The 24,322-nt window shown below is 39.4% G+C and overlaps 1 long non-coding RNA gene across 3 annotated transcripts in view; it reads left to right on the forward strand.

Annotated features, from left to right (window-relative positions):
* LOC310685454 overlaps positions 1 to 24,322 on the forward strand; it is a 130,902-nt gene that overhangs the window by 48,831 nt on the left and 57,749 nt on the right. The window contains exons 2-3 of one of the 3 annotated variants that reach the window (XR_014515281.1): positions 7,441 to 7,476; positions 12,321 to 12,495. This is a non-coding gene — a long non-coding RNA (uncharacterized lncRNA). Of the gene's footprint in view, positions 1 to 7,440; positions 7,634 to 12,320; positions 12,496 to 24,322 lie in introns of those variants that run through there. The other 2 variants (XR_014515282.1, XR_014515283.1) reach the window with 2 other exon arrangements.

The following is a 24,322-nucleotide window of genomic DNA, read 5'->3' on the forward strand; positions in this document are numbered from 1 at the left end:
TGTGCTCTGCTTGAGATATGTTTTTGTAGAGGAAGGATGAACCGAGCCTTTTTCATCCATTCACTTTTAATGGTAAAGGTAATTTTCTCAGGTGGTCACCAAGTAGCTGCAATTACAGCTTCTTGTGCTGGAGAAATTTTTCTAAGACACTAATGGTAAAAAACATGGGAAGAGCAATAGAAACTCAGCATGCTTCTCAAACTGGCTACTAGGTACACAGTAGCAGACCTAGAAATATGAAGTCTATGCCAATTCCCCCCACCCCTTTTGCAATATAAAACTGCTGACTGGGGTTATAGGAAAAATGTGAAAGCCTTTCAACCTGTGGACACTGAGATGACAACCATTTTCATCAGAAAAAAATGAAAAGAAAAGGATGAAGAAGCACTAGTATGCCACTTATGGGTTAGAAGCCATGCTGTGAAAGAAATTCCAGTAAGAGAATCATTATACAGCAATGCACGCAACATGCCGATTTGGAAATCCACAGTGGTGGAAGATTTTGTAATTATTTGAAGCTGGATTTGTGAAGAGAACCTGATTCCCTTCCTCTGTCTATCTTGGAAAGAAGGTAGGACCTATAAAAAGTAGTGTGTACACACAGAGGACAATCAAGTAATGAAAATTAATCACTCTTAGCCCGCAATATTAAACTCCCCTGACCACACATAAAAAAACCTTTTCTCCCTCTCTTGTTTATTTTTTAGCGGGAGAGGGGGCTGGAGGGGCTCTCGAGGCTACCAGCATGAGTTTGACCAAGCTGTGGGAGGCAGTGGAGGACAGGGGTGCCTGGCGTGCTCTGGTCCATGGGGTCATGAAGAGTCGGACATGACTAAATGACTAAACAACAACAAAAGTTCTCCTGTGTTCAGTGGGGCTTAATCCCTAGAAATTGTGCTAAGGATCACAGCTAAACTGTACAATCCTATGCATGTTTACTGAGTTGTAAGGCTCATCTTATTCAACTGATCCTTATTCACAGCTAAGTGTGCAGATGACTGCAATCAGATTCTGTCAACTTCGGGTCTTTAGGAAAGGCAAGAAGACCTCAAATTTGCTTCAAAGTGTTTTGGTAAAATAGATCAAGAAACAATATTTTCCATGAATAATTGTACCATATAAGACAAAAGAAACTTCTTACACTTGTCTATGTCAATATGTGTTCCACTGAAGAAATGACACTTACTTCAGAGAAAATTTGCATAGGATTGTATATTGTCATGTAAGACTTGCACATGTTTAAGAACAGAACTTTATTTCATGATTTAGTCAACAATGTGCATAAGACAACTAATTTACAGCAGCAAATATTGCTTTAGACAAGTGTTCATTAGCTACCACTATAATGTGGACTATCTCTTCTTTAAATGTTAATTTGTTCATTTACCCTTTTATGTCTCCTGAGTGGTATGGCATTTTTTAATGGTGGTCACCTGACTTGTCCCATATGCTTTGTTGTTGTTGTTTAGTCGTTTAGTCGTGACCGACTCTTCGTGACCCCATGGACTAGAGCACGCCAGGCACTCCTGTCTTCCACTGCCTCCCGCAGTTTGGTCACACTCATGTTTGTAGCTTCGAGAATGCTGTCCAACCATCTCGTCCTCTGTTGTCCCCTTCTTCTTGTGCCCTCAATCTTTCCCAACATCAGGGTCTTTTCCAGGGAGTCTTCTCTTCTCATGAGGTGGCCAAAGTATTGGAGCCTCAGCTTCACGAGCTGTCCTTCCAGTGAGCACTCAGGGCTGATTTCCTTAAGAATGGATACGTCCCATATGCTAGCACAGCCAATAAAATCCCACTGAACACCACTGGGCTTACTGAGGAGTAAAAATGTCAGCCTATGAAAATAATATTTTGGAGCATGATTGATAGAAAAAAGTTAACAGGAGTTAATAGAGATTCAGATGTACAGTTAAAAAGTAAATATAGCTTCCAGAATGGTCTGATTAATAACAAATATTGACTGAATGTTTACTTATTGTGAACTGTTTCCTAGATAGTGCCTGAGATATACAGAAATTCAAACATAGATTCCATAGATTGAGTTGCATTGCCCTGCCCACCTCAGAGATTTGTTGTTTAAGGATATAAATTACACAACCACATCATAGTTTTTATCCCTGAGGCAGGGATAACTGGATATCATTTTGTGTCATTCAACTATGCATTAACTGGTCTTTGGGCACATTTCTCCTTTCTGCATTAATACAGCAGATCCATCGAAAGGGACATCAGAGATTTTAGAGCATGGAAATTATAATGGCATTTAATACAAAATGAAATCATCTCTCTATCACCTGATCTTCTACAACTCACCTAATTATCTTACTTGGCACTAAACTCTCTGATAATATCAAGTGTCATTCTTAGAAACCTTTAATAGAATAAAGAATTGATATCTCTCATTCTCCCACTTCCAAAAAACGCCCCATCCACATCTGGTGCCATTGTTAAGATTAGTTTTATAAAAACTATTTTCAATCACTTCTAACTTTTCTCAACTACAGAAGCATCACAGGAGCTAAATATATACATTTGCTAACTGTGATGGCTTCAGTTTCAAAAGCAATGAGCACCAAGAAACTCTGCTAATGTCAACAGGAGCTGAAGACCTTGATCGTTTGAAAAATACGACCAATATATAGCTTCTAATGCCTGCAGTTTTCAAATATGAGCAAGCGTATTATCTGTGACTGTCATTTCCCCAAAGCCTTAACCATTGTCTTGTTCTGAAGAGATTATTGGCACCATGTTCTAGGTCTGGTGCAGAGATTGCAACATGTGAAAGGTACAAAAGCATAAATGTTCTGGAGTATCTATAGATTGCCATCTGTAGACACAGATTAAAACCTCAAAGTGGTATTCTACAGTAGTTACAGACACACACCTGTGAGAAATTTCTTTATATGCTTTCTTCAAAGTAAGGACATCATTCTTTACAGGCCTACACTTTGAAGGCAAAACTTTGCTGATTTCATGAGGACTGAGCCTGGTGCTCCATCTGCAACTTGTAAAATTGCACATTTTTAAAAGGACACCCCAAAATAAGACAGCATTTTTGTTCTAATGAGTACATTGGCACTTACGTTTCTCTATGGGAAATAAGAATTTGATGTAAAGCAAATTAAAGGTATGGAAGAAAGTGATCTATAACTGAGACTTCTGTGCTGTGAGGTTTCTGGTCTCATTTTCTTCCTGCCATTTAGCAAAAAGAAAATCTGACAGTTTTAACACATTTTGAGATCCCAAACTAAAATCAAAAGTAGCACATGCTCCATTTAAGAATATCATTGTTTGAAAAATGATGCTGCAAGGGCATTCAATAAAGAAATCAATGGCTATATTGTGAAATTTAACCTGCCTATATAGGACTTGAAAAAATTGGTGCTTAGGATTTTGTGGACCTGTTAACTGAGAGGTTAGAATCTGTCTATAGCTTTGAATAAGGTTGCTTGAATTGGGCTTGCAGAAGGTGCTGTTTCACAACAGAAAGAGGGCTGAAAGCAAACTGATGTGGTATGAAGGATAATTTCCCTGTATCTTTAAACCAACCAACCAACCAACCACCATCCTCTTCCTAAACCTACATATTTTTCTATAGAAATATGTGTATATCAGCGCCATCAGTTTAGGAAAAAGATCGTTGCTCGGTAATAGAACTGCTAATGTCCCAGGTTTAGTCCCCATCATCTCCAGGCAAGGTTGGGAGAAAACTCTTTCTGAAATCCTGGAGAGCCATTGTTAGTCATTGTAGACAATACTGGCCTAGACAGACTAGTAGTCTGATTTAGAGTGAGACAGCGACCTTTGTTCCTATGTTTTCCCATTGGCCAGAATGGAGTCAATTAAGGATACTAGGTCTATAGAACCTATTAAGAGGTTAATTTGCCCTGCCTTGATCACCATACATCTTGTCCTCCTGTTTTCTGATGAGCCTGTGCTATGGCAAATGAAAACTTGAGGCAAAATCCTCTCCTGGGGAAACAGAAAAATAGTGAGGTCTTTCTAAGTCCCATTTTATTGCTTTTTGGAACAAAAGAGCTTTGCTCATTTGCCTTCTTATGTGTCTGACATTTTGAGCTCGGTAGTTTGCCAGCCATTGGAACCAATGGAAAACACAGAAGAGTGAATATTTTCTGTGAATTAGGGATGGGAGATAAACTCATTCCATTCACACTTCCACTGCATTGCCTAAACACTATTATGAACCAAAACCAAAACCCTTATAAATGTGCACTTTTGTAAATTTTGTGGTGAAGTTCTCCAAACAAACAACCAAGCTTATATATTCATGCACACAAAAATGTGTATCTTAGTAAAAACTGTACCAAAAAATGGGATTATGCTAAGGAAAATTGCTTGCAAAAATATGCATATTAGAAGAAATATGCATAAAAACAAGAACAACATTTTGCATGGACTTTTGGGGAGGGAAGGGTGATCATGAACTAATGCAGAAATGAGGCAGATTGAACATAAGGTTGTAAAAACGGTAAACAGAGAATAGGGTTGCCGTGCATCTGCCATACATTTCCTGAACATATCCAGAATACAGTGTCTTGGCAAAAATTGGTAAAAATAAAAAGTCCAGGGAAATTAAAAAACTTTGCCCCAAAATGCTAAACAACAAACTTGCAACTGCAGCGGCAAGAATGTTACTTGCCCAAAAATGTAAAGATGAAGAAGTTGCTGGAAACCAGTTGCTGGAAACTACGGGAGGGAAGAGTGCTCTGTTGCTTGAAACCTGCTTGAGAGTTGCCCGCAGGCATTTGGTTGGCCACTGTGAGAACCTATACAGTGGTACCTCAGGTTAAGTACTTAATTCGCTCCGGAGGTCCGTTCTTAACCTGAAACTGTTCTTAACCTGAAGCACCACTTTAGCTAATGGGGCCTCCTGCTGCTGCCTCGCCACCGGAGCACAATTTCTGTTCTTATCCTGAAGCCAAGTTCTTAACCTGAAGCACTATTTCTGGGTTAGTGGAGTCTGTAACCTGAAGCATATGTAACCTGAAGCATATGTAACCCGAGGTACCACTGTACAACATAGGTGACTGGCCCTGGTCTAGCAGGCTCTTGTTTACATTATTATGCTCCTAGCGGCAGTGATACCACACCAATTAGACACTACCATTTGGGTCACAGGGGCAATGAGAGCAGGGACGCTGGGTTTAAGGGGGGCTTTGATTGCCCCCTGCTACTCTGGCATCATCATTGTTCCCACAATACCAAAACTAGTGTCTCATTGGCAGAGCTCACTGCCACTTTTGCACTAAGGTTAGCTACAGTCATACCTCATGTAACGTCCGCTTCATGTTACGTTCTTTCAGGTTATGCTGGAAATTGTACTGGAAATTGTTACTTCCGGGTTTCGCCACGTGCGCATGGGCAGAAGCGCAAAATGACATCACGTGCATACACAGAAGCGGCGAATCGCAACCCGCACATGCACAGATGCACCGCTGCGGGTTGCGCTCTTTTCATGTTGCGAACGGGCCTCCGGAACGGATCCCGTTCGCAACCAGGGGTACCACTGTATTCTTAAAATGAGTATGAGGAGCAATTGGAGCCTCAGAGGAGCTGGCTGGCACAGCAATTTGCTTTGCAGTGCACACCAGCCAGAAGCTTTGCTCACATGTTCCAGCTTCCCTACCTGCCACCCAACTAGCCAGCCATCGAGGGAGAGAGGGAATAGTTTGGCCACTGTCAATTACAACAACCACAAAGGTAAAAAAAGAAGTCAATGATACTGGGAAACAAGAAAAGAGTACAATAGTCTGTCATCTCATCCCCCTCAAGCCTAGAAGCACCCCTGATAAAAAGAAACTGAAATTGACCAATTCAGTCATCCCTACTGTGGATTTTCTCCTTACAGTCTATCAGTAAGGCCTCTTTTCTTTGGCATAGCCAATTTAATTTAGGTCTGCACAAACACAATAGATTGTGCCCAGCATAACACTAGTCAAAACTCATTAACTTCAACTGAATTTGTAACAAAAGCTACATGGAAAATAATGTTTATGGAGTAGCAATAATTCTTAGCAGCTACTTAGGTTAGCCACTGTATAACAACTTCTTTATGCAAGTAATTGTGATAGACATTAAGGATATCTGATTTTAGATTTGCTGGTGGTCATTTACGGGGCATTCAATTTTTAAAAATCAAGAAAATTGTGAGAAACCATCAAAACAATATATAGCGTTTTTATATTGAAATACAAGTACCAAATTGAAAACAACAATGATTCTCAACTGCAGTTGCAATTCCAACAAAACATCTCAGGGTGTGATTTACAATTAGCAACATCTTGAAAATGAGCCTTCCTTTTACATTTAAAACTGCAACCACTCAATCCATCAAGTCTTAAAATCTTACTCTTGATTAATTGCATTCTCTTATGCCATTTCTCTCAAGAAGGCTTCATAAAATCAAGGCCACATTATTCAAAGCATTCTTCAAATGAGATGCATCCCCAGCTAGCCAATTCAATCACTACAGAGCTCGCAAACAGTAGGTGGTTTGTGTTTTTGCAAATTTGGGATTCATTACAGAGGCATTAGGATATAATTTACTATGACTTGGGCATGCTTTTCTACCTTCACATCAGGATTCAGCTGCCTCACTCTGTGGACTAGCTGAGGGGATCTGGGGGTGTTGTGAACTAAGCACATCACACTAGGGAGAAAGAAGCTGTTTCACAGCAAATCACTCAAATTGATTAATAAGCTGCATTGATTGGCTCCTGAGCAGAGATGTCCAGTTGCTCTCCAGTGAGAAGATTAGGGTTTCTCAAAACAAAGTACAGTGTGGAGAGAAGCCTCTACAAGCCTCAGTCAGTGTTGCTGGTAGAAACTGATTTTCCTACAAAGAGAAACAGCATTTCAAATACTGAGGTACCATCTGCATGTCATCAATGCAAAAACTGGAAACAGGAGCTATGAGCTGAACCATATCTGAACATTATATTGAACAGGTGACGTATTATTCTTTAAGATATATAAATAGATGCTGGCATTAGGAATGCAACTATTTGAAAGGAAAATCCAATTTTAATAATAAAATGTTGACCTAGGTAAGCATGGTAAGCATCAGAACTGAAGCCTTTTTTATGAAAATTGACAGAATTCTGCAGCACATAAGAGCATCTGTGCTTAAATATATTACAGAATATAAATGGGTTTTTAGAATGCTACTCTCTTTGTAGAAAACAGAACAGCTTTAGAATATAGCTAGGTAGGACTTTTTTCTCCTGGAAATGTTCATAATGTTGCTTCAACTGCCCTAAGTGAATTACTGAGATATGCTGTGGGCACAAATATCACTTTCAAATGAAAAGCTCAAATGCTTGATATTTGGAGACAGAAAGGACACATTTAGTGCCTATTAAACCAAGATAAATGACTGGTTCAAAGAACATTCGTTGTCATTCTCCATTTTCCTTGCAGGTCTTATCCGAATTCAAGGAGGACTGGAAATTCAAGGTGAAGCTTAAAAGTTCTCCTTTCTGTGTGAAGAAATGGTTTGAGGTTTGATGTCTAATGGTACTGAATATTTTAGAGAATTATTTTGGATGCAGGACTGTTCTCAGCACTCTTGATCTCTTGTATGTGATCAATCCAAATATATTCCTTGAAGTTCTCTATGTTTCCTCATATCAGCTCGGCCTACAAGACTTTTGGTGTACAAGTTGAACACAACCTAGTTACCATCCATAATATTCATGGGACTCAATAAAGCTACTAGTTTTTACTTCCTATCTGGGACTGCAAAAAATAGGAGGGTTACCAAATATCTAGCAGGCCATGATAGATTAAGCTTCAGGGTTATGCAATTCTGTCTTTTTCAGTTTTCAGACTATGCCACCTCAGGGCCAGAGGCACTATGTAAAAATCATAGACCCCAATTCTAGGGGGCAGAGTCCATTTGCCCTCCCAATACTTTTCTTCTGGGGGCACAGCCCCCTCAATATTTTTTATCCCCCCACCTGCCTGCCTGCCTCCCTCGCTTCCTACAAACATGCAGACAGGTGAGCCAGTGGATGTGGTGCTCTCCCGTGGCAGGGAAATGCAACCTCCTCAGGGGACTTCACCCCTGAAACTACTGCAATGGTGGCCCAAGGGCTGAAGAGCCCAAGGGCTGAAGAGTGTGCCTGTCCAGCCAACCAAGGGAAGGAGGGAAGAAGGCAGAATGAGTGCCCCAACCATGCTGTTGATGCTCGCCCTGCCTGTCTGGGTGCATGACAGGCTAACCACCCCACCCCACCCCCCGACTGGGAAGGAGAATGACACTGGCTCCCCTCAATGTTTTGCTCAAGTTGGTGCCACGGGTAAACATACTTTTCCAGACTCTGCTTACTGTTAAGTGTTTGCTGGTGGGACATCCCAGGAGCAAAAAACTGAAGTTCAGGCAAGAGGAACATAAGATATGAAACTGTCAGACCCATGGTCCAATGAGGTCATTATTGTCTACATTGTTTGACAGTGAATCCAGGTTTCAGATAAGAGTCTTTTGCATCCCTGCCTAGATATGCCAGGGGTTGAACTTGGCACCTTCTGCATGTTCTACCACTGTTAAGCCTTTCCCAGCTTTTCTGATGTATTATCAGAGTTCAAGGACACATTCCAGAAATAGTCAAGGAGGATGCCAAGCAGGTGAGGGGTGTTGCATGGGCAAAGGGTGCATAGCTGAGGAATGAGGTGTGGTATGGGTAATAATAATGATGCTATATTTGTTGCCTGCCCTTAACTAGGTGGTTCCAGAGTGGGTCATCCTCAGCATACAATGAGAGATGAGGATCAAACAGAGGCTTGGAGGATTGCATTTGGTTCCTGAGATCCCCTAACCCTGCACTAGTTCAAGTAGCAGATAATAATAATAATAATAATAATAATAATAATAATAATAATAATTCATTTCTTATACCCTAACCAATCTGGGTGACTTCCAACTAGATACAGAGGGTCTGGGTGAGAGACACATCAGACATTAAAAGTTTCCTGAAACAGGCCTTCTTTTAGATGTTGTTTAATTCTTTGACATCTGACAGAAGGGCATTCCACAGAGTGGGTGCAACTACCAAGAAGGCCCTCTGTCTGGTTCTCTGTAGCTTCACTTCTTACAATGAGGGAACCACTAGAGGGCCCTTGGAACAGGACCTCAGTATCCAGGCTGAACAGTGGGGGAAGAGACACACTTTCAGATATACAGGTCCGAAGCCATGTAGAGCTATAAAGGTTGACACGAACACTTTGAATTGTGCTTGGATTGGGGGCCAATGTAGTTCTTTTAGGACTCATGCTATATATTCCCAGCAGCTGCTCCCAGTCACCAGTGTGACAGCTGCATTCTGGATTAATTGTAGTTTCTGAGTCACCTTCTAAGATATCCCCATGTAGAGTGCATTTCTCTGGTCCAATCAGGAGATAACCAGTGTGTACCACCCTGGCAATAAAGTGGGCAGGAAGGTAGAGTCTCAGCCAACAAACAAGCAGTTCCTCTTCTTGAGAAGCTTGTCTTCTGATTCAAGGACCTCCCTAGATTTCCCAGAAGCAGGAACAGCAAAGGGTCAAGATGCTGTTTTTCTGATATTTATTTGCCTCAGTATCATAGCTTTGAACATTTGAGAGGAAGGAAAATGTTGTGTTCCGTATTGGCCATTCCTAATGGCTGCCATTCAGTCTTGCCTGTAGGATAAGGGTTTGCTTCCACATCTCCTAACATGATTATCGCTTTGTACTGCTTTACAATGACATCTAGAACAGCCTCTAGCATTGCTTTCTAGTACTCGGTTAACTTTTATTCACCAACATTTAATCTTTTGGAAAGAAAGAAGGAAAAAAATATTGCCTCTTTTCTCAAAAGATGTATGCACATCTAAATTACAAAGTAAAACTTTTACTCTTCACTTTTTCCTGGTCTCTTTTTGTTTGAAAAACTTATCCAGAGGGATAATACACAGGGCTCCTTCTGCATTTTAGCCATTGCCTGATGATTCTGTGAGTTCCAACTGAAAAGCAATGGCACAAAATGCAATCCACATCTGACTGCATTTTTGCATCAGCCTCGCTGCAAATAGGAGATTCTGTGTTCAATTGAACGTGTACAACACACAGAGGAAGCAAAGGCAGATTTAAGGGGGGGGGTGCTTGGTTCAGTCATCATGGGGGAAAAGTTACAAGTGAGGTGCCACAAGTTTCTGTCCTGAGCCTGTTTTTATGTTTATAAATGACTTGGATGAAGGACTTGAGTGTTTGTTATCAAATTTTCAGATGACACCAAACTGGAAGGTGTAGCTAATGCGGCAGAAGACACAATTGGGATTCAAACTGACCTTAACAGAATGAAGAATTGGGCCAAACTAACAAAATGAATTTTAATAGGGACAAATGTAAGGTTCTACACTTAGGCAGGATGAACCAGCTGCACAAATATAACATGGGGGAACATCTGGCTTACTAGCAGTACATGTGAAAAGGAGCTAGGGATCTACTGATTTCAGTGGGACTACTCAAAATATGACTTTGTTGGATGTAGCCTTGTATTCTTGCCATTGGTATTTTCTTTAAAACCATTGATTCATTTCAATTAAACTTCTATCAAAGTGGTTGACAATCAAGTGGGTACCATAAACAGATTGGTTTCCATTTGTTAGAAACTATTTGTAGATCACTGTCTAGCCTGAGAGCAAAAGACAAATGAATAATGAATTTGAAAAATATGCATGCAAGCAGGGACAAGCTAGTGTGTCTGGTATGCAGAGAGTCTTGTTCTCTGTATTCAGAAAACCAGATAGAATTTTGCAGTTGAAATGGAAAAGGTGTGGTTCTATATGAAATACAAGTGGATTTTAAAAAAAAATTAAAATCTGCAATACCTTCAAGAGCAGTAATGACAACTGATACCCTAGAAAAGAAGGAAGTTACAGGAAGCAGAGTCAACAATAGAATTACATTTTTTTAAAGGGGGGAAAAGAACCAATTACATAAAAACCTTCCACATAGTGAGCACGTAATTAGAACTGATGTCAGGCTTCCACGAAAGATTGTCAGAGAGATTTAACGATCTTCCTGAATGTAAGAATAATGATTAAAAGAAAGAAAGAACAAGGAACACGAATTAACATGTTCCATTGGATGTTTTTTTTATATAGAAAAGACAAAAGAATCAAGCCTCTACCTCAGTTATGCCATAAGTTGGTGATCACTGGTTAAAAATAGAAATAAAAATGCTTATAACATCCTGATTTGCATTCCCTTCTGTCTGCTGAAAGAATGTGAAAAAATAATAATAGAGCAACTGTTTTTATATAAAGTATGCAGCAAGGGCATGATATAACTCCCGGTGGAAAGACAACTATTGATTTCAGCAGGTTTGGAATGAGGCAAGTGTTAATCATCTTATATAACTGTGTCCACCCAGAGGAGAGACTTACTATTCTTCCTAACATTTGAAATATTTCAGAAGACACTCCTCTATGTAATTCAAGTTGTCAGTATAAAAGTATCTAGCAACTTTGTAAAACCACACACACAAACACACACCAGCAGGTGTTTGTGTGGTGTGGTGATGTGATGTGAGAGTGGAAAGTTTAATTAGAGACAGGATCATTCCATTCAAACATGTGAAAAGAAATTATCCTAGTTGTGAAATGAAATGATTGAAATATTCTGAAGTGAATTTTTATTTCCCCCCGTAGCAATGTAACCTTGATCCCACGTTAAGTGTTTCCTTCATTTCCTGCCATTTACATGGAAAGTTCTTTGGAAACAACTATGCATGCTTTGCATATGATGTGTAATCACAGATTCATCACATACACTCTTCACTCCCAAATACAGTCCATACTACATAAAATTATATATACCCTGTTACCTTTCTGAATTTTCTTTGGCCCTATTTATACATTATCCCAACCATCAGGTGGCTGACCTGCACAACTGAGCACTTGTGTTAAAAAATGCCCATATAACCAGAGGCACCAGGTTGCCCCCAAGCTCGGGTGGTGCCTGGCGTGAATCACATGCATGTGATGTTGCACACAGTGGAGGAGTCTGAGTGCTCTGAAGGAGCTGGCCACTGGACTTGTGATGCACAACATGTGCAGGGCTGCCTCAAGAATGAACCTCATGGTTACAATGAGCTTCAGTTTCATACAAGCCACTTCACACAAGCAACGTTAATGTTTGCTATTTGAACAGGCCAGATACCATCCCACTGGGATAACAAGTCCATGTGGCCTTTAACATGTAGGATTACAGAAATTCACATTCCATGACCATAGGTTCCTTCTACTACTGCACTGAAAAATTCTTCTGTATCTTTCTAGGCTGTTCTCCATCGGTTAAGAAAAGAAAAGAAACTTTAAAAAGAGAGGGAGAAATTGTGGTGAAACATCCAAAGGAGTGGGTTTTTTATTGCTCAAGATGACTGAGCAGTTTTGTGAGTGTACTTTCATTCTACAAATCATCTCTCCAGTGGTCTGCTTTCCGCAGCCGTCCCAGGTATCTGCATTTCCTAAAAATCCCATTACATCCTCAGCTGGGCTTTCCTGTAATCAGAGTTATCCCATCCAACTGACCGCTGTTCATTGCTTGCTTTTGTTTTGTTTTAAGAAAAGTCTTTTTAGGGTTTTTTAAAGGGAAGTAAGAACTTCACTTAAAAACAAAACCAGTAAGTACAAGGATATCAGGTGCTAAGTAGTCAGCCCCAATAACCTCCCACATTTCAATTAAAGCCTGTGGGGAAGCATCATGAGGTAATTTCTCTCATGGGGCTTTTTCCAATCAGGAAATGAGGGCAGCCAGGGAGGCTGCAGAGTGCTGGATAAATGTTTAATGGAAAGAAAAACCTACACACTGCCCTTGGCTGTCTCAGGATGATAAAGTTAAACTCAATGCTAAAAACATTCTAAATGTGCCCTGTGAATGGAACATAGACAAAGAGAAGTCTCTTTCATGGGAGAATAAAGCTTTTTTATAAATTGGAAGACAGGTTTCAGCCCAACCCCTTCAATGAAGTCCTGTAAAAAATGTTCATGTGCTTTAAAGTATTTTAAACTTCTGGTTCTCTTTTCAACAGGCCTTGTTTGCTTTCCTTCTAGTATGATGGGCTATTTACCCTTTTAAATCACCCCAAATATATGCTGCATTGCATATTTAGAAGCAATCATTGCTTTAAAGACAAATGTCTGGCTATGGAGAACAAGCCTGTGCTAGTTACCAGATATTAACTAACTGGAACTGCCTGGAAAATAGACCCTTTAGAAGCTATGATTTTATGTACCCTGCAGGAAATTGCTTTACAGAAGCTCGTATTTTTAGAAATCCCTCCAGATTATTTTCTTTAATGGCAGCCACTACATTCACATTTATTAGCACATTCTAAATCAAATCTAGAGCCGAAGTTTATTTGTGAGACTTTTCCCTGCTGTTTGCAATTACCTCTCTGAGCTAAAGTCAATGTTATATCAGCAAGCATCTGTAGATTTTAAAATAAATGCCATCAATTGTTTCTTGCACTTCTGTCGTTTTCTTTTTTTTTTTTTTGTAATCCATCCAACCAATCAAGCACCCAAAAGTGGAGAGCTGTTTAAATATGCACTGAAGATGCCATTGCATACTCAGCCATAAATGCTTAAAGAGAAAATGATGCTAACCAGCGAAACACAGGAATAGCTGTACAGAATGTGAATACCAATAATGACTAGACAACTGAAATGTGATGAATTAGAATTATGAGATAATTCTTCCTATATTGCTCTCTTCCCTGTATGCTAGTACAACATGACCCTAATTGTTTGGACGAGACGAAATAGGCGAGTTTAACATCCATGTTCTAGCTTCATTATCACAGGCAGTAAGCCTATGAATTACCAGTTACAGTGGTACCTCAGGTTACATTACCTTCGGGTAACATCATTTTGAGTTACAAATGCGGCAAGAGTTTGCCACACATGCATGCACAGAAGTGCTCTATCACGTCGCGCATGTGTGCAGAAGCGGCACCTCCGGATATGGACTTTTCAGGGTAAGTATGGACCCCCAGGATGAATTAAGTTCATATCCGGAGGGTCCAGTGTACTGGGAATCACAAGTGTGGGGGGTGCTGTTATACTCAGGTCTCGTTTGTAGGTTTCTCATGGGCCACTGTGAGAACAGAATGCTAGATGATGGTGGTGATGATTATAGATTTATATAAAGCCTTACATCACAAGATCTCATAGTACTTCACAAGATAAAAATAAAAGGTAAAAGCACAAATAAATAGTTAAAACAAAAACAACAAAACAATAACCCCCTTCCCACAAACACATTTATTAGGCTGTGGGATATTAATCAGCCCAAAGGAGAACGTTTTCACTTGACACCTAAAGATATATAATGAAGGTGCCAGGAGAACATCCCTGGGGAGAGGATTCTGTACATGGGCTGCCACTGCAGAAAGATGCTGTTCTTGTGTTGCCACCCTCCAGACCTCACGTGGAGGAGGCACACAAAGAACAACCTCAGATGATGAACACAGAGTCCAGGTCAGATCATATGGGGAGAAGCAGTCCTTGAGGACTAGATGCAGCAGGTCTCTTATGTTCTTATGAAATAAAATCACGCCCATGTCCTCTCCCAACCCCCACCCCTGCAAATGAAAGTATCCCTTTCCCCTTTTTCCACTTCTAGCACATCTTGGAACTGGCTTTCTGCCTTCCCCTTTGCCTCATTTCCCAATCTCAGTTTGGCTTTCTTGCTTGGGAAGATTCATCTAGGTACTAGGTAATTTATGTATTATTATTATTATTATTATTATTATTATTATTATTATTATTATTTTATACCCCACACATCTGGCTGGGTTTCCCCAGCCACTCTGGACACCTCCCAACAGAATGTTAAAAATGTGATAAAATATCAAACATTTAAAGCTTCCCTAAACAGGGCTGCCTTCAGATGTCTACTAAAAGTCAGATAGTTGTTTATTTCCTTGACATCTGATGGGAGGGTGTTCCACAGGGCAGGCACCATTATCAAGAAGGCCCTTTGCCTGGTATAACCAGAACCAAGATTCTCTGGATGGTTTACAAAAACCTCTCCCATCCTTCAATAAAAATAAAAAAGTTTTTTCCAAACTGTAAGCATCAGAGAACAGAATCAAACAATACAAGACTCACAAGCAGATCTCAACACTTTTGAAAGCCATTAAGAACCTCCAAAATGCCCTGTAATCTCCCCCCCCCCCTTTAAAAATAAAAAATAAACTTTTTCTGACACTGAAAATAGTACAAAGTGGGTTCCATATGAGCCTCTCTTGAAAGGTCATCCCATAGCTTGGCTGCTACTGTGACTGCTGTAATTCACTTGGTATAAATCAGGCATGTCCAGTAGGTCTATTGTAATCTACTGGTCGATTGCGGGATGTCCCTGGTTGATCCTGGTTGACCTTTTGATCAACGACTCTGGCTCCCTAAAAAAAAGCTCAAAAACTGACACTGGGTAGATCACTGCCATTCTTTTATACAGTGAGTAGATTGCAGTCTCTTGGGAGTTTGACGTCCCTGGTATAAATAATCTGGCCAATAGCCATTTAGAGCTTTACATCAGGAGTGGCTAATCTTTGACCCTCCAGAAGTTCCTAGTCCTCAATTCCCATGAGCCCCAGTCAGCATGGTCAATGGGCAGAGAATATGGAAGTTGTAGTTCAGTGACCTCTGGAGGACCACAGGTTAACTACCCCTGCTTTACAGCCTAAAATCAACTATCAGCTATGGACTAATTTGGAGGTGTTGCTTTTCAGATGGTGATACAACAAAAAATTACTGCCTGAAAGTAGAATGCTAATTAATTAATCCAAGTGTTGCAAAACAGCTGCAAAAGTGCATGAATTTAGTAGAACCAGGATAAAGCCAGTACCACATGAGCGGAGGCAAGAGAAAGTCCAATTAGTCTGTTGCTGTCTGGTTCCTGTTGGGTCCAGTCTCTTTGATCATTTCTTCTCTTCTTTGTTCTGGAATAAGGCCCTAGGCAAGGCTTGCTTTGATAAGTTAGATGAACAGAGAACATCTCTTTTTGTTGTTGATTTCAAAAGGCATCAGAGACTCTAGCCTAAGATGGGCATCAACAAGAGTGTACACTTTGCAGAACAGATTATCTCCAGCCATGACTTCTCCCTGTTTTAAAGTGTATAAGACCTCTCATTATTAACCTCTCTGGTCACAATTTTTGTACAATTCATCTTTCCAGGGTTTCATCTTGACAATCCCTTTGCTTCCCTGGAAGTATTGATGAGCATTGACCTTCATAATCAAGTCTCCTGTTCACATCTCTTTCAGGCCTGGGGAAAGCAGGAAAGCAAGCAAAGTCCATCCCATCACATTTTGCAAAATAAAGGGTTTGCATACATTTCCCAATATTATATATTTATGGGGACAGCTTCTCCATAATGTAAGAAAAGCTTCATTAGCTTACATCGAAGTCACCAAGATATGCAGTTGACTTGACAGAGAGAGCAGCAGGACATTTATGGGGCATTGCAAAAAAAAAGAAAAAAAAAAGGCTTATCTTTTATTTTAGATGGATCAAATCAGACATGACTAGCAAGTATTGTCTGAATGTGATCCCTGTTTTTTTGAGTTTTTTAAAATGGAGATAGAATGGCTACATTAAAGATGCACACTCATTCACTGTCACAGTCACACTGTAAGCACTAACAAACAGAAATGAATTCTTCAAGTGGAGAGTCATTTGTTTTGTCTTTTATGCTAGTCAGTTATATATTAAAATAAAGCATAGGGATTGATGACTCATACACACAATGATTTATGTCACAGTTTTTTACCTTCTGGTGGCTTTGTGTATGTGTGTTGTTTGCTTTTTGGCAGTGCTGTGAGTAGTTTGAAGCTATCGCTGCAGAATGAACTGGCTGATTTCTGGTTCCATCTGAGCTGTACTCAGGGGGTTCACTGATGTGCAAGAATGGGCTGCAAGCAAGAGAATGAGAGCTTTATCTTTAAATATGCCAGTGATGTGGCAGACAAAGTAATCACTGCTACCCCCACCAATCCTTCTCTGGTGCTTTTGTCTGCCTTGGTCCTCTGCTTTCAACAGCTTTTCTCCACCCTATCAGAGGTGGAGAAGTTGGTGAAAAACAACAGAGTTGGGAATGAGCAGGAACATCTGCTACTACCTTGTCTCCGGTTTGATTGGTGAGGTTAAAGCTACCTGCTTTTTCTCCAGATCATCACCTGGAAACCCTCCCTAAATGAAAGTAAAGATAGGACAGCAGCACAGAAAACACTGAAATATAGGGCATAAACTTATGGATTTTTCATAAAAAGTGATTCAGCAAAATGGTGGAAATTTCAAAGAAACTGCTAGGGTGGAAATAGCACTCTCTGATTTAGTTGATGATAGGGATGGCCACATCTATAAATTTCAGTTTCTCTCCCCCTCCCCTCCCCAATCTTAAGTTCAGGTCTCTAGTGTTCCATGCATTTTTAAAAAATGTTTTCATGCAAATTCATCAGCAGATTCTTCCTAAGATACACCTGTTGACATGAAATTTCCCCTCATATTTTTAAGATGTTTATATTGTTTTATTGCGTGCTGTCTCGGGCTCCTTTGGGAGGAAAGGAAGGATATAAATTAAACTGTTATTAGCAGTGTTTCCCAAACTTGGGACTCCAGCTCTTTTTGGGCTACAACTCCCATCATCCCTAGCCTGCAGGACCAGTGGTTAGGAATGATGGGAATTGTAATCCAAAAAGTGCTGGAGACCCAAATTTGGGAAAGATTGACCTAAAGGATTTTGCCTGTTCTGCTGTTATTTCTCTCACCCCCTCTCTGTATCCCTGATTGAATTTAGTGTGCTCTTGCACAACTCTTGTTCATTTCAATGGGCAACTTGCAAAGGACAGCTCCCTAATGGCTTGCTCTCAATAGTCCACAGTGCAAACTTTGAATGCTGCATATATTTCTCGTTCGGAATAAGTATGCTACCACCAAGATCATAGGCAGTATGCTTCCAAATACTAGTAGCTAGTCAGCTGCAAGAGAGAGCTGTTGCCCTGATGTTCTGTTTCAGGTCTTGCCAGAGGCATCTGGTTGGTCACTGTGAACACATGATGCTAGACTACACAGGGCTTTGGTTTGATCCAGAAATGATCTTTCCTATGCCATTGATACATGTCGCTTCTTCATATATATATATTTGGTAACATTTATAGGTATCATATCTCTTGACATTTTGATTTTTAGGTTCTTCATTGTAAAAGATCAGCAGCCAATGAAGTGGGGTCAAGGTGCCATCACTTTGAAAACCATGCCAATTCACCTCATGTTTGCTTGAGTTAAACATAATGGGGGAGATTTTAGAAGGTCTGCAGGAGCTACATGTTCTTTCTAACCTGTCACTGGAGCCTTACTGGATTTTTAATATGTTGGCACTATTACTAAATATGTGTATATATATCTATCATCTATCTATCATCTATCATCATCATCATCATCTATCTATCTATCTATTTATCTATCTGTAAATTTATCTATGTGGATTTGCAAGCCATTCTATGATCTCAACACTTATAGACTCACTTCTGACTCTTATCATACATAAATTACATACTGTACTGAGAGGGTATGAATGGCTCTTTTTAGAATATAAGGATTTTCCAAAGCAGAGTGTAGCTTGGTTAAGTGCACAGTGTAAGACAAATTACTGGCCATAAGGTGTGAAGAAGATTACTGAAGTTAGCTTCAGCTGGAGTGGTGTTAAAAGAAAGATAATTTACAGTGCACACATGCCAATTATCTGTGGAGAGAAGGCAGGCAATTTACTTGCATGTATAGCTGAGATAGATGCCAGTGACATCAACTCTCACAATTGACTAATGTCTTCAACCTTCGGTGGTATGCTAGAGACATTTGATTCTGAAAGGATAGATGGCCTTGAAATAACGTGGGTTATCTTTAGGAAAGTATCTTTTATTTCATTTGCAGGCTTCAAAGTCATCTTTCCATTTTTCATCGGAAGTAAAAAAAAAAGAAATGAAAGAGATGAAATCTGGAATGTAGAGGCTGCTTTCAGATCACACACTTTTATAAGCCTTCTTCAGGCATTCTACTTGCACTTACAAGCAACACACAAGCTGGAAAATGTGCATACTTCTGACCTATTCAGCATCCACATCATCCTCCATAAATTACTGAAGTGGGGAGCCTCCTGTGTTCCTGGAGGCTCTTGGTGTGATCTAGAACTCTGAAACATTATCTTATGCATTGCCTATGACAGTGATTTGCAAATCAACCTTCAACTTAGGAATCTGTGCAGACAATTTTCTATCCTATCTCTTGGATAAAAAACTGATTCTCATTATAATTCATCTCAACTTTATCGTATTCATTCTCCAGAAAGCTCAAGGCAGCAAATATGGTTCACCCTCTCTACTTTATCCTCAAAACATGTAAGGAGGTTAGTCTGTCCCAATGACATCAAGGGAGCTTCATGACAGAGTAGAAACCTGATCCTGAGTCTCTCTGGTCTTAGTCTGACAGTTTGTTGGGTTCTCTGTCTATCTCGGGTGATAAGTGGAGATTACATCCCAGTGCCTAACCCGCACGATTATGTTTCCTGCTAGGAAAAGGGTGGCACAGCCAATGCAGGATAAAAACCTGACCTTTTGCCCATCAGCTGATGTCACCAGTGACATCAGCTGATAGGTGTATGCACTTGGTTTGGGAAAAATGGCCTGGCAGGCCAAGATTGGTCTATAAGTCATTCCCCACCTCTGTACATAAGGTGTATGCACTCTGTAAAGTGTGCATAAAAATGTATCTATTTCTGAAAATAACATACAGGAATGTATTATGTTACGAGGAAGTGATTTGCAAACTGTGTTATTATTACTAATAACCAGTGCTTTTTCCAGGGGACACTCAAGGATACACAGTACCCTTTTTTGTTGTTCAAAAGTGTGGCACATACTATAACAACTTCGTGGTGAGTACCAGCACCTATTTTTCTAGGTGAAAAAAGCACTGGACTTACCGCGTCTATTAAAAACTTTTCCTTTTGTCTCTTAAAATAATGGTGCTGACCATTTGAAATAACATCACAGCGTTTGCTTCTTTGCAAGCAAATTTTATCCATCGCACATTGCAGCACCCCGCCTCCAACCAATGAGACAATTAGGCCATTGTCTCCTATTATGAGTCTTCTTCCTCCCTGAGAACAACTTTGTTTTCTTGACTGTATCACGATTGCAAGGCACAATTAAAAGGACATACAAACTGTGGTTTCTCTAAGCACTTTGACTTCATGTGATAATAAGTACCTGCTGCTGTGGATGTTGCAGATGCTGACATTTCCCCATACTTCTTTCCCTGTAGTGCTGAATGCACAGCAAACAATAGATCACACTCTTTTCTCGTTGACTCCAGCTTTCTCTTCCAAAATAACAGTGCCATCTGCCTATGAAAATGTTGGTTTTCTTTACCCCAAAAATTAATGAATCGCTTGAGCAGCTTACACATCATAACTCATGAAAGATTAATCTATCTTAGGCGTGTGTTCATAAAATGGTTTTTAAAGCATGCCCTATCATTTGTGTGGAAGTCACTGTGTATCTAAGGCTGCATTCACACTGCAGTTTATTCTGTTTTCTCTAACATTCCCCTAACTCTTCATTTTGGCATTATACTTCACACGATGTAAATGCCATTTCCAGAAATATGGCAGAATATGGCAGAATTTTGGTGTTCATTTCTGTGTTATTTACAAAGGTATTTTTCCCTAAAATCAAATAACACAGAAATGAGTGCTAAACTTAGCTCAAATGTAATGCTGAAATTAACTGTTAGGGAAACGGAATAAAACTGTTCTGTGAAGGCAGCCTAAGTTTATATATAAGGCTATGTGTACCAACAAATATTATATACACACAAGGATATATCCTCAAATTTGGATTGTTGTTGCTTTTATCTAACAAGAAGCTATTTATGAGGAAGTGGTGAAGATAGGTTTCTAAAAGGTAAACTAAACTTAGTGTTATTAAAGTTATAGAACATTTTCCTTCCCAGGAGCTGTATTCCCTTCTAGGCAAGTTCCCAGGGCCCACATGCCAGTGGTGAGAGGAACCAAAATCAAATGTAGGTAGAGTAATAATTGTTAAGTTATTCAAACATTCCTCTCTAACCTTCATCCAAGCAAATTCTAGCCAGGTAAAAGCACTCAAGTTGTACTCAAGTGGGGTACAAAGCAGGGCTGGTGAGGACTGTGAGAAGGTCCGAAAAGAGTCATTAGGGCTCAATATTTACAAATATTGAACCCCTAATTGCACTAGATGTTTAGTTTCACAATCGAAATGCACTTTTATTTCCATGTACTTTCAAATTCAAGAATTCTGAGAGTTAAAATAATCATATTTAAATGTGTGTGTTTCTTGAGTGACTCATGCATTATATTTGCTTTGTCACAGATTCAATAATTTTCAGTTTTCTTGCACTTTGAACATAAATCTCAGTTGGGATATAGACTAGACTCAAACACAGACTTCCTCTTCATCTACACTGATACATAGTAGACTAGGCTGCTCACTTATCACATTATTTCACAACTGTTTTGAGAGACAGTATATAAGCTATTTCATCTCTTGGCATGAAAGATCTCCAGTGATATAGCCCTAAACAATTACTACTCAGTACATTAATTTCTTTCAACATACAGCTGCCTGGCCAAAAGCCAGATAGTTAACTTGCCATATGCACACAAAACACCTGATTTGCATACATGCATATTTTGCCTAATTTTGAAAATCTGGTTCTGCACTTCTTTAGCACAAGCCAAAGCCATAATATACAGTCATGTATTCTCCTTTAGAGAAAGAATTCCCTTTAAAGCTTAGAGGGATCCCATTCTATTCAATCCAGATCTTCAATAAGACTGCCAAATGTTCCCTCCCAAGCTGAACTATAAGTCTCATTGCAACAATGCAATGTGTACAAAAATAAATGTCAGAATTTTTATAGATTTCCCAATGGTTCATAAAAATTGTAAGCATTGCCAATAAATGTCAACATTTACCAGGTTTCTAATGTTCTCTGTAATACACATGATACAATAAGGCCCTGTGTTAATTGTAAGCTTCGTACGCACAATATTTGGATAAACTCAGTTCTGAATGAATGGGAATTGTTTTCATTTCGTGTTCTCATGCCATTGGAGGAGGAATTTATTTAGTCCATTTCTCAAAGCAGTCCAAACCAATCTGAGATTGAAACTTGCTTTCACAATAAAACACACAGTCAGATTATGCATGTTTCCAGATATCAAAATGCAATTTCACTGTACAAACAGTACACACAAAAATGAGGCAGATGTATCGGAAAAACACTGGGGAAAGTGTATTTATGTATAGCTGCATATTTTATGTAAAAAGTGTAAAAAACTATACAAAATCCACACAAAAATGCCTAGTTTGAATGCATATGTTTCATGGGTTTTAATAATAATAATAATAAATACCAAATGAAATAGGTGGAACATATTTATGACTGAGTTCTAATTAAATTGAAATACAGTGGTACCTCAGGTTAAGAACTTACTAATTCATTCTGGAGGTCCGCTCTTAACCTGAAACTGTTCTTAACCTGTGGTACCACTTTAGCTAATGGGGCCTCCTGCTGCTGCCGCGCTGCTGGAGCACAATTTCTGTTCTCATCCTGAAACAAAGTTCTTAACATGAGGTACTATTTCTGGGTTGGCGGAGTCTGTAACCTAAAGCGTCTGTAACCTGAAGAGACTGTAACCCGAGGTACCACTGTAGAATGGAATTTGGCTTCTCGGTCCATCCATACATGATACATGGAGGCAATCAACATTTAGATAACCTTGAATATATATATATATATATATATATATATATTTACTGAGAGTCAAGACACGTTTAATAGTAGCAATGGGGGATATTTGTGTGGATTGTCTCCACGTTGCTTGAAAACAATTTATTTTTGAACATAACATTCACAAGTGCTTATTGTGTGATGACCTCAACATTCATGTGCATGCACACACAAACCGCAAAAGATTGCTAATGCATGAACATTCATGACATGATACAAGTGTTCTATAGTGGGTACTCGCAAAAATTACTACCAGAAAGGCGATGCACACTGTAATCTAGTATCTAATAAATATCCATTGTGTAAATTATTATAAATACAACCAGTGTATTTAGTTACGGCTGCCCTGGTGTCAATCTTCTTTGAATTTCTATTATGTTCTGGATTCACTATATGCTTCAGTTAAATAATTATTAATATTATAGTGATAGATTTGATGAATTCTAGGACAGAGGGTAAATGTTCAGTTTTGTTTGGTAAAGTGTGGGGTTCCAGATTTGTTTTGCAGTGAGGCAGAACATGAAGTAATTATAAAGGGTTCTCCACAACCACCATCAAAGAGAGAGACATATTAATTGTTATGAAAAGAGGTGCAATGTTGTGACAACATTGTATGTTAATTTGTGTTCTGATTAGGTCTGAACCAATTAACTAATAGCTTAATTATGGAGGCCAAAGGCAATACTAATGTTCACAATGCACTGTGATATAGTAACAGAAGAACAGAGAGTAATATCTCTTGAATCAAATGAGTAATTTTGTACTATCTGGAAGAGTGAAAGAGGGACAAAGTTTTATGCAATTATGAGTAATGGGTCTTAAAATAAACAGTCTAATGGGCAACTCTGTACTAGTTTGTCGAAATGATGGAAGGCAGGCCTGATTTTGATGCAATTAAGCATAAATTATTTTCATTGGGATTGCAGTTGGAGATGAATCAGTTTGATAGATTTTTTTTTCCCTTTAGAAAAGAAATGTCTAGATTGAGGGGGCTGTAACTCAAATAGTGCTGAACCATAAACCCATAAACCTGTCATCAGTAGACTGTATATATGCATGATGTAAGACTGCAGTGGATAATAAGTTTTCAAATACATAAGAAGAGCCTGCTGGATCAGGCCGATGGCCCATCTAGTCCAACATCCTGTTCTCAGAGTGGCCAACCAGTTGCCTATAGGAAACCTACAAGCAAAACCTGAGTACAGCAGCAGTTTTCTGAAATGCTTAGGATAGATAAGCATACTTGTGTGGAGTCCAATTATGGCAGCCTTTAGGTGGTACTGGCAGGAAGATAAGTTGTATTTACACAAATGTATTGCCATGTATATGTGGCAGTTTGCCTGACAGCAGGCAACTATGCACATTTCCTGATGGGAATTCTAATTCAAGATATCAGTTCACCTCCATGATGAGCATACTTTCTTGAGGTACAGGTAAGAAGTGT

This window comes from Podarcis tiliguerta, assembly GCF_965153285.1.
Source record: "Podarcis tiliguerta genome assembly, chromosome: 9".
Taxonomy (NCBI): Eukaryota; Metazoa; Chordata; class Lepidosauria; order Squamata; family Lacertidae; genus Podarcis; species Podarcis tiliguerta.